We start from the raw sequence: 12346 nt of genomic DNA on the forward strand, positions 1-12346 counted from the left end.
TAATTACAGTGATTTGCAATCACAAAAAAGATACGACCTTGCTACAACTTTCTCTCATGACCCTCCTCTCTACTGACACATGTTAGAAACTTGCCAAATAAACAGAATTACCTTTAAAATATTTTATTTTGTGCATACATCATTAGGTGGAAGGACACCGTCAGTGCTGTGGTATTTAGGAGCACACTTCCAATTAGGCAGGTACTTTAGGATCCAAAAGTAAAAAGAAGATATCCTATACTACTGAAATGCAAGTACCAAACACAATGTTTTAGCAGGCTCATCTTAACACCAAACCATACAGGGTTATTACATTTATCCTGATAGTGCTTTATTAAGTCAGGTACTTTCTTAGTCTTAATGTCCTCTTTTTTCCTAAACTCTTTGCCTTCCTTTCTGTCACTCAGCAAAATCCTTCTAATAAAATAATTCTTTAAAACACTGATTCTCAGGCTTTGTCTGGCTGGCCTCTAAATCCCACAATCCTTTGTGAATTTTCATTAGAAGCTGATATATGTAAGTCATTAAGTTTACAACTGGAATTTTCTAAGAAACTTAAAGGAATTAGACACCCAGCTGTCATTGAATTTCACATTGTATCAATCTTATGCCAGTTTATATATACACACACACTTGATTTTACCGTAACTTTATTAGAGATATGTACACCATATTCAAACTATATTACACCTATAGTATTCTCCTCAAAACAGATATGAAAAGGTGTTTAGCAAATTCTGCTATCAATTTGTTAAAATTTGTTTTCCCACTTAAATGGGGGCCACCATAAGAAAGCTCTTTGAAAAGGATTACAAGTTAACAACAGTTCACTTTGATACAAGTTGAAATTAAGGTGTGCATTCTGATGGCATATGAATGTGTTTATGCTCTACTAGAACAATTTGGTAGACAGCATAAGATTTCCAGTACAATGTCTATAACAGCTCCTTTCCTTGCTCAGCTACCTTGGATTTGTTTCCAATATGATGGGGCATGCACAGAAGTTTTGTCACTTATTTAGAGGCTTGGGGGATGAAGCAGGAGAGAAAATGGGAAAATGAGGAAAAAATGTGAATGTGTATCCACTAGATACTTTGCACTCCAAGGCTTCCTAGCATCTAGTACATAAACTTGATATTCCATCCATTCCCTGTGCAACAATTCTTAAGGGCATAATGTGAACCAGTGAAGTTAGAGAGTTGCTGTGAATAAATGAAGTAACATCTTACCTCCCCAACACTGCAGGGAGAACTGTGGTGCTTAAGGTCTAGGACAGACATTGCATAAACTGGTTTGACCCAAATCAGTTAAGTCTGATACTACATTTGACCAGGTTTATCTCAAACAGGTTTCAGCCATTTTCAATCTGGTTTATGTGCCCTGACCATCTGTTCTGTTACAGGTTTAAACCAGTTCCTGATCACTTAAACCAGTTTGTGTGTAATATCTTTCCCTAGCCTAAAAGTCCATGTAGAAGGCAGGGTAGATTTGCTCCTTATAGACTAACCAAAGTACATATGAATTTATGAATACAAATATGTGAAACATCTTACAAATGTGTGAAAGGTCTTCTTCATATGGTGGTGCCAGTGGTTCATTTAAAATCATGTAATACTTTATTATAGATAGCCAATTTGCCCAGAAGAAAAACATAGAGGAAAAATACACAGTATTGAACAAATGCATTGGCAAAAATAGACTCAAGATTTGAAAACGTGTGGATAAAACATAGCTACAGAGTAATACAATTATTTTAGAATGATATATTATAATATTAGTTTAAGAAAGGAGCTGAGACCATCTCCAAGAAAAAAAAAGTTTTATTTTAACATATATATTTGTCAGTGGGCCAGATCCTCAGTCTATACTGCCAGAGCAACTAGAGCCATAAAGCTAATTGTACTGGCAGGGGCTGAACTCTAGTGTGGAAGAGATCCAGTTGGCATAGACTGCTGCAGCTGGCTCTCTACTACCCCTCACCCAATTAATCCAGTATACTGGTACAGTGGGAATCTTGACAAAACACATTATAATGATTCCAGTCAGTATGGCAGCCCCTATGGAATTATTTCCAGCAGTCCCAAGGCTGGATTCTTCATAATATAAAGCAATTAGTCCTCCATGATCTATAATAGTTAGAGGGAACACAAGTGTGCATTAACGTTTTTGTTCCCTTGTACACTCACCAGCATTGGATAGAGATGTGGCATCTCCAAGAAGCTAGGCTATGATATTTTGCCAAAAGTTTCTCCTACATTTCCCTGTTCTGGCAGGTAACATTTAACTAGTCCCATGCTTTCTGAGGCGACCACAGTGTCTGTTGCTAGCTTGTTACATATATATGCAATTAGGATGGTTGCAAGTAATTGCCTTCCCTAGGAAAGAGTTAATTGTCATTTTGCACATCACCCATGTATCTTTATGCTAAATAGCTTATGAGGAAGACTAGAATCTAATATTATTATTATTATTATTATTATTATTAACAACAACAACCACCTCTCTCTCTAAGCTGCAGACCATAAAATCACATGTACAAGTGGACATTCCCACAGAAAGTGTACAAGTGTTCACTTAACTTTAAGCACTTCCTACATTTATCAAAATTACTAAGGTCTATAGAGGCCATTCTGGCAGTGGTCCAACACAGTCTGCCTTGAAAAGTCTTTTTGCACATTTGAGAAGAACATAAAATCATAGAATATTTTACAGTTTTGGCACTGAAATCACACTAGTGAATAAGACGACTATCATCCAACATGATAGCAGACGCTATACACAGAAATCAAGCAACACTATGCAATTAAACTCCATCTGAGCCATTAGGTAAACATAAATAAATTAAGCTTGATTTATTAAGAGAAGTTGAAAAAAGGAAAAAAGTAAAAGACAGAAAAGGTTCTAGGCATATTTTGTTTAATCAAACTAATCTTTATTCTGGTTAAACGACTGATTACTAAATAATATAAAGTTTCACTGGTGTAGATACTAAATAAAAACGTGTTAACTGACCAGCTGAAAGGAGTGCTACTGGATCCTTTTTTTGTTTTGTTTTGTTTTGTTTTTTTACATTTAGAATACTTTTCTCACCATTAAAAACAGAGTAGCATCTCCCTCACCATACACTTACAAGACACACACAGACTTAATTCAGCCCACGTATACAATATACACATTTTCAGGCAAAAGACAAGATGCTACAAGTGGCTCCACATCACCAGAAATATTTCAGGCAAAATCCTGACAGAAGTTTCTCCCATAGCTGTGCATTTCCCATTACCTTACCTCGTGGAGAAGGAAAAGCCTATCAGAAAGAATTAATATTACCATAAGTGGCAAGGACTTATTTATTTTGCATTTACTATAAAAGCAGGTATCATAGCCAGCTGTACCTTACCCTCTCTTGTTCTATCTTTTTGTCCTCTCCTTTTAGTTTAGAACGATAGCCTGCTAGGAGCCATTGATAGCAGAAGATAATACAGTGTATGGGGATATTTCTTCAGCGTCTGCATTTCCCAACCATGTTCAAGTAGGACATGGTAAAAAAAGTACATGTTAGTGGGGGAATGTGTACCCCTGGATTTGTTAATACACTGAAATCAATTGGCAGCCTGCAACCAAATGCAGATTTCGTCTTAGTTTTACGGATTTTGTTGTGAAAGACAGTAATGACATGTCATTTCTAAAGGAAGTTGTAGAAGTAGGCCATCTCACACAAACTGAAGCCATGAGCCTTCAAATACCTTAGATACTTGTTTAACCTTACAGCTTTCAATACCCTCAGGGAATCCAGTGATATTCTTCATTTATATTAAACAAGCAAACAAATTTTTGCAAAATTGACTCTTGCATTTTTTCTGAATAAAATTTACATTGGAAGGAGAAAAAAAAACCCTAAACAAAAAACCCTCTCTGTTTCTGTTGTTCATCTGTTTGGGCTAGCAACCTCTAATCAACTGATATACATATAACCAACCTAAAATATCTCCTGGATTACAGAATATTTAATTAACCACAGTAAAATAGGCACTATCCCTTCTCTTTTGTTAAGTTACAAACAAATATTAGTAAGAAACAATGAAATGCCAGGGAAAGAAGAGGAAAAAAGGGCAGCCACTAAACCACACCACACCAAACCAAACCATGCATTCTGCATGTTATTTAAGCTTTGCTATAACTGGAATTATTTAAGATTTACAAGTAATGTCTGTATTCCAGAATTAATTTCTTTTCCTTTATCCACTGTGAAGATAGCAATGGTTGGCAATGCAATAAAAATAATAAAGAAAATACATTCTTTAAATAACATTATACTTACAGTTCTTACTTTGCTAGTATAAACTCTTTTCCTTCTCTTTTTAAGTGTTATTATTTCTTGTCTGCCTCTGCAAGCCATAAGACAACAGATTACCTGAGTAGAGGAAACTGCTTCAGTATTTTCACTCCTGTACACAGGTACCCTAATGTTTTACTACCAGTGCAAACTGACCCGAATGCAGAGGTTTTTCAATGAGGGGGAGGGGCAATTTTGCAGCCTTGTTAGAATCATTTTAGATTTCATGTTTTCTCATTTCAGAGGGATTCAGGTAGACATTCTTAAAAGCCTAACTTAAGAGGGTAAACTAATTAGAGTATAATGTACAAATAAAAATATTGATTTGTTTGCACTACCAAAGCTCATGGGAAATCTGCCTGAGCTATAAAGCCCAGCTGTTGTGATTCACTGTGTGTTGATTCTGGAGTTCTTGCAGTTCAGGGAGTACTAAATGCATGCATCTGTGATACTGCTCTGACTGGCAGCAGTTTGCACCTGGGGTGAAGTAAAAGTGAACTGAGCTGTTAAGATCTGTAGCACTTTATTTTTATATTTAACATTTCCTCTGTGTGGATCCTGAACAATAAACTGTTAATAAAATTAATATTAATGTTATTACTGCATGGGAAATATTGGCTTGAGAGAATAGCTGGTTTGAGTGCTCATTTCTAAGCGGCTAAATTTATCTGAAAGCAAATAGGTCAATTAGTAAGTATGGATCCATAACTGAACCTACAATCCATAAGCATCAAGAATGATTAGAGAAGACCACATAGTTTCAGGTCATTTTGAAAAGTGGGGCCAAAGTCCCTGATCCTATGGTTGGATTGTGCAAGATCCCCAAACAAACAAAAAAACCCTTTAGTTTGAAATTTTACCTGAACGTGGATGCTGGATTACATGGATCTTGCATTGATTGGCTTCAGCAGCTGGATGTATACATAAAATAATCTTTAATTAAATTCTGAAGACAATGTAGTGAGCAACCCCTATGGAGGATTACGTCTACTGATAAATAGAAACTAAACACTGGAGTACATATACAGAGGTTGAAAGAAGCAGTTGACAAGGGAAAGACATCAAAAACAAAAATCTTGCCTTGAAGACTTGCCAGAAGGGCAAGAGAACAGTAAGCATGCAGACTGTGGATACTCTTTTTAAAGTATTTCAAGGGAATTCGTATATCAGAGATTTGGATGATTTTCAGATTGTGGGATTGTGTCTAGACACTTTTCAAACAAAATGAAGATTTAAAATACAATTCTGCAAAATATTTGATATTTGTTTCAGAGCTAATCTTTCTAACATCATTTATTTGTTATCACCTTCAAAGATAAGGTACAAAACAGCCGTATGATGCTGCAATTTTAGTTAAATAATGGATCAGCCAGAGAAGAATGGATTAATCTCCCCACCTCCACCTGCAGGTGATCATCCAATGCAGACTCTCAATGCTAATTCAGTAAAGAATGGCATTTATGTACTGTAATAGTAAAACTTAAACAAGCTTTTTAAACACCTTTGAAACATCACAGGGTATTAAATCCTAAAACCTAATTCCTGCACCATCCCCTTCCTCATGTGAGCAAAAAGTTGTAAATGAAGGTGAGGCTTCCTAGTCTTCCATAATGTCACGGAAAATCTTAAAGGTGTGCTGACAACACAGAAGAACTGGAACTGACATGCGCAAGACAGGCTCATGGAATTTTCCATTGGACTCACCCAGCATGTGTCCCCTGGGTGACCCCAAGAGCTGTCAGTCAGGCTGACCTACCTTTCAGCCCTGCGCATGCTTGGTAACAGCGGAGAGCTCAGGCTCACACATGCTCAGTCAGCTAAGAGCATGATGTCATTCATCTAGAAAGTTCTTTGAGGGACACATTCTAATTGGCCACCAAATTGTTATAAAAGGTTAAGGAGCCCCTCCCTTGGGGGGAGATTTGTTCAACTGAGGACAGAGGCTACTTCTTAGGGACTGTCCCTTAGTTAGGTCTTCTCTAGTGTGGGCTCTCGCTGCTTTTCGTACCTCGGTCTTGCTGTGTTGATTCTCTGGTTACTGGACTGTTCTGGCTTGGACTCTGACTTTGCTTTCGGATCACCCTCAACACACTAACTATGACTTACCTGGCTTTCAACCTTGGCAATCACCTCAACCATCCGATTGTCCTTTGGGACTGGTGTCACGACTCATCGAGTTACAGTTCGTCCTATCTGTTGTGTTTATCCTTTCATAAGCTGTCGACCAGCTCTGGGACTAGCCAGCAGGCAGCCGCCCCTGGCTCCGGCTAGATAGCAAGGGCTTGCTGGTGAACCCCGTGAGCCGACAGACCCCTCTGTTTGTTCAGTGTTACCACCCACTGTAACTGAAGATCGTTGCCTATGCCTCAAAAGTATAAGTCAAATAAATCCCACTTGTTTAAGAAACCATTACACTTCCGTGCCTCAGACCTCCACGCCAATAATCCCGCCTGTTCGTGTTCCAATTGCCAAACCCGGCACACCGTGACCTTGGGGCCCGATTCATTCTGCAATTTTCCCCGACACAAGTCAGGTGAATTTAATGTAAAGAATGATCATCTTATTAATTGTGCCAACTGCACCAGAATTGACCCTGGACTCCTGCAAAATTGTTGCCAAAAATATACTAATTACATATGGAGTGATTGCCAGGAGGAAACATGAAAAATACTTCAAACTAGACACTTTTTACTGTAGGGAAAATTGTTTTCTGAACCTAATAGATCATTATCCAAAATCCTCAGCAGCTTAGAAAAAACAATAGCAACTGAAGGGAGGCAGCAAAATATGTCAGGGAAAAGGCAAGAGAAGGAGGAGTTCCAAATGATGGTCGATGTAAGGGAGTAAAAATACCCATTTCTCCTACAACATCTGGACAATAGCCAGAATAATAAGCATCATATTTGTAGTTCACCAAGCAAGAGCCAGAAGAGGTAGCAAACCAGGTGCAGACATACATATTTTCTCTCAGCATTGTGCAGCCCCACAATGAAACACACTGAAGGAGTTAGTCTGGCAAGCAGGGTGACTATTATTATTCTATTAGGCCTTTACACTGCAAACAATGATAATAATACATGTGCTTGACTCAGCATGAAATCAATCCAAATGAGTTTGCTATAAGCCTTTGCATGCAAGTTATTCACATGCTTACACGTTTGTGAACTGAGGCCTAAATCATCCAGGCAGAAATCTGGAGCCTAAATGATGTGTGGTCTTTGTGCAAGGCCTTTGCACAGGAAAACATCTATGAGGCATATCTGATCTTTTTGAAGCAGAGGGTTTCAGCCTATATACCCTAGGTTCATGGTTCATATAGAAAACTCCCCTCCATCCTCTCATTTTCTGTCAAGACTAGGTATGGTTTTGTAATGCCAAGTCAGTCCCTATTTCTTCTACTTTTTAAATCAAAGTTAGTTGCGGTTTAACAGGCAAAAATACTTTTCAGCAAAAAATGATCCTGTTTGGGGGAAAAGACAATTTTGATTGAAATATGTATTATTCTGTTCTAGTTTAAACTTCTTGTTTATCCTTTTTTGTTATCATGGTTGCTATCAGATGTTAAAAACAAACAAATGCAAACAAAAGCATGTTTTACCAGAAGCAGCAGCTCGTTACTTATAGCTGGCTCCACAGAATTTGTATAGATTAGGCGCTTCAGTGGGGCTTTTTGGTGCTTTTAGCTAAAGCAGATTCAATCAGCTATTAGACAAAAGCACCAAAAAAAAAAAAGCCCCAGTAAAGCACCTGATCTTTACAGATGCCAGGAGAGCTGGGTCTACCTAAGATGCTTCATATTCTGGTCATTTGTGGGGCTCAGTGCTAGAACATGCCAAGTTTAATCACCACACCTACCCCACCACACACACCTTTTCTTTTTTTTTAAACATCTGCAAGCAGCCAAAGGGCCCAGACCCACTGTCCATGGGCATGTCTACACATTCATTAATGTGCAGTGCGTACAGCATGTTAAATTTAGTACTTGTATAATCAAGTACTAAGTAAGTACACAGTAAGCTGCTGTACTGCACTTTAGCGCAATAGCACGCTTTTTGTGTGATGCTTAATGCGCAGTAGACTAATACTACTGTTCATTAATATATTAGCATGGTTTTTGCTGTGCATGCTAACGCATAGTAGAATTAGTGTATTGCACATTAAGTATCTTGTGTAGATGTGCCCCGTGTTGTAAATAGTCCTGTTTCTGACAGTGGCAGGAGTGGATGCTTCAGAGAGAGAGAGTGAGCCTCAGAGATAATGAATGATCTATCCCCTGTCATACATGTCCTGGTATTAGTTTAGAGAGGCCAGAGGATACATTCCTAGCTGTTGTGTTTAACAGCTATTAATGGATCTATCATCCCTTAATTTGTTTAGTGCCTTTTTGAACCTGCCTATACCAACTGCATCTACAACTTGCCTGCATTTCAGGTCTTTTTGCTGAACTAGGATCTCCTATAGATCCTCCTCTGCTCCTTGCAACTTTCCACCTTTAATTACTTCTTGGCCTTTGGCTTGATCCAAACAAGGAATTAGGGTGAGCTTACATTTTTGAATTAGCAAGCACTAACTTTAAGTAATGTTAGTCTGTGTTAAGATTAATTAGTGCTAGTGATCAGTCACATGCTTGGGGTTAATACCCTCTCTAACGTGCACTGCCCAGACTTGGCTGGGGGCTGAAGTCTGCTCCATGCTCTCCAGATTTCTAGCCAGAGTATAGGCGAGGGAGGAAGGGGAGAAGAGCTCCTTTGTGCCACTTGGATTTCTCCCCCTTGCTCTTCAAATCACCCTGATGCCCCCATTAGCCCCCAGTTTCCCCTTCCATGTCATGGCCCCCCACCCCTGAACTGGCCACTCCATCCCCAGGTGGCTGCCATGCTTCTGAACAGCAGTGGGAGAGGGTGGGAAGGTGGGTTTTCCCTCCCTGCCTACTCCTGGGCCCCCTGCAGCCCATGCCACCCATGGTTCCATCATCCACTGGGCCCCACAGCTGCCTGGCAGCTTCTTGCCTCCTCCCCACCCCACCAGCCTCTACCCCTGCCTGCCTTCCAGTTGCAGGGCCTGGCGGTTCCTAGCTAAAGGCTTTACCTTTTCAAGGGGACAAAGTGCATCCAAAGGGACATGAAGTAAAGCAGGCAGGGCTTCTTAAACAAAAACAAGCTTTACTGATCAACAGCAGGCAAAGCCAATGTTAACTTTGTCAGATAACAATCCTTACTATTCTCTCAGCCTCCTTTCATTCTGCCTCTCTCTCTCCCATGGTCTCTGTTGGGAATCTCCTTTTTTCAAGACCATGTCTTTCCAACTTTGGAGTTGGTTCCACCAGGTATATTAGGGAGTCTCAAGGGGCATATTTACACATGCAAGTGCCACAGCACTCAGAGCTTTGAAAAGCACCCGATGCTACATTGCTTGCAGTTGTATAAGTGGTGAAATGTGCAGCAGCACTGACAAAAAGGCAGCAGCGCACTTCTGAACTAAAACACATAGAAGATGCTTTAGTTCAAAAGCTCACTGCTGCATTTTCTGCACACTGATGTGCATTTTGCTGCTTATACAACTACATGCAGAGCAGCATAGTTCACATCAGCTCACGTGAGGAGCAGACTCAATTAATCAAGTCTGCTCCCAAGCGGTGGATCTCCGGCATGTCACAAGATAAAAGGTATATGTATACATGTCCCAGGTGTTCAGCTGAAGTCCACACAACTGAAGTCCACTTGTGTTAACATAGGTAAATCAGTTCATTGTTTCTTGATGGCTCAGTCTCCACTAATGGAATACTTAGGTAGGTCTCCTCGAAAACACAATTGTCCCCTTCTTCCCCCAAGTGCATACTAGCCAGGAAAACTGAAGCATGCAATATCAGTTGAACATAAATACATTTAGCCTCACAATATTACTGACACCACAGTGTGTCACATAAATTTCCTAAGTAATGCATGTGGAAAGTGGCATCTCACAAAACTGAGGTGGTGCCACTGCCATAGTTCAGTGATTAGGACACTCCTTTGGGATTTTTAAGACTTGCATTTAAATATATTCTTGACTGAATTCAGTGTAGGTTCTCATCTCTTAGGTGATTGCCAGTGCGAGAATGTCTGTTTAGCCAGGGGCATATCTAAGGGGTGTAACTGCACCCCCATTGATTCCTCTTCCATTCCTGCTATGCATGGGAGCCAAGGGCCAGATCCTGCCAGAACTGGGCTGCTTGGCCTCTCTTCCTAGGTTGGGTGAACAGGCAGCCAACGATGTCTGCCACATCCTGCCCGCCCTGTTGTTAGAGTTAATAGGTTATAGTCCCTGCTGCAATGAATATTTAAATATGCTACACAAAGTGGGATAGCTTTGAAGGGATAGATTGAACAAGCTCATCCCAGATTACCCTAAAATATATCAGAAGGACAATGGTGGACTTCCACATCCAGCAGGTGGTTTAGCTGTATGTGTTTACAGGTCAGATTTAAGTTTCACCTAAAGCATTTCAGTACTGCAAATTTACCATACCAGGCAGCAAAGTCAAACATGCTGCACTATTCCAGAGTGCTACCTCCCAGACTAGAAACGGAGTAGTAGTATCTATTGCAGGCCTCTCAAAATGATAATTAGCCTGTATAGGGCACTGTAGAAGACCAGTTAAACTGCTTCCTCTTCAGGAGGTAGCACACCAACTCAGTGTTTTCAAATATGCTATCGCTATTGCCTAGCATTACATTTAGATACACCTAGGTAGGGTTGGCCCAATCTATCAAATTCCTGCACCTGTTTGCATCCCAGCTTTGGGGCTTCGCTCTTTCTACTCCTGTGAACCTAGGCTATTCTTAAACTTCTGACCCCCCTCACACATGGGTGAAAAGCCTGCACCCCCACTCCACAGATGTGCCGGGCCTCCTCAATCCTGCCCATACCTTCCACCACCCTGAGCTACTTCAGTTTTTCTGTGCTGATCCTGGGACTGGCAAATGCCTATATATGCCATTCCCTATCTATATTCACATGGGTAAAAGTGAGCCTCATAAACATAAACTGTGCAGTGTACAACAATACACATCCTGGTATTATAAATTTCCAGTGCAGATATGCCATTATTATTGTCAATACATAAAATAATGCTACATAAACCTAATGCCCCTTTAAAATTAGGCATATTTCAACTGTTTATTAAGGTTGATATTTAGTAGTTTGCACACAGCAAAAATAGACGATGAATAATCACTCATGCTCAAATGAAATTCCCAGATTATTGAAAAAGAAGTAAATGCGACACCAAGCCTAAAAACTGATCTGAGTTGTCATGGAGTTAAACCAAAATATATTTTCCCAAGCTTATGATATTACAAAACATAAACCTCATTATTAACCAAGGTTATTTTATCCTCAGCCAGGTCAATTGAAATGGTGAAGGTTGTGGTACTCCTCTTACTTATTTGACCTGTAGCTTCTTAATTTTGGAGTAGGCTCTTATAAACATGTGGGGAGCCTGCTTTGACGCACTGGAAATCCAGAGCATTGGAGCAGATGCAAGTCTGCTGGAGCACGGAAATGGACACTCTCCGGCAGCCTTCCACATCACATATATCAGTGTCCCTGAGCTGAAAAAAATGAGGCAGGTGCTTTTGAATAAAACACATTTGATGAGCTCTAGTTCAAAGTTCCCCATCACCACTTTTTCAGAGCACAGCTGCATGGGAGACCTGGTACGGGATGTGCGGGCACTTTTAGTTATTGCTTGTTTTATTAGCAAACCACACTAAGCTTCAAAGTTATTCCACAAAAAGTGTGTAATAACTAGGGATCCTGGTTTTCTCTTATAAAAAAAACAAACCCAATTTTCCGGTTTAAGAAAAGTAACCCAAAATCCACATTTTTCCATGATTAAAATGAAATGCCGCTAATACATACACATACAAACATATGTAGATAGATACATACATACATATATGTAGTGGTGTTTCATTTTGATCTATATTTGCACTATATATATAAATGTGTGGAATGGCACGAGGTGTGATT

The sequence above is a fragment of the Gavialis gangeticus genome, unplaced genomic scaffold (assembly GCF_001723915.1).
Source record: "Gavialis gangeticus isolate Ggan-Ray unplaced genomic scaffold, GavGan_comp1, whole genome shotgun sequence".
Lineage (NCBI taxonomy): Eukaryota > Metazoa > Chordata > Crocodylia > Gavialidae > Gavialis > Gavialis gangeticus.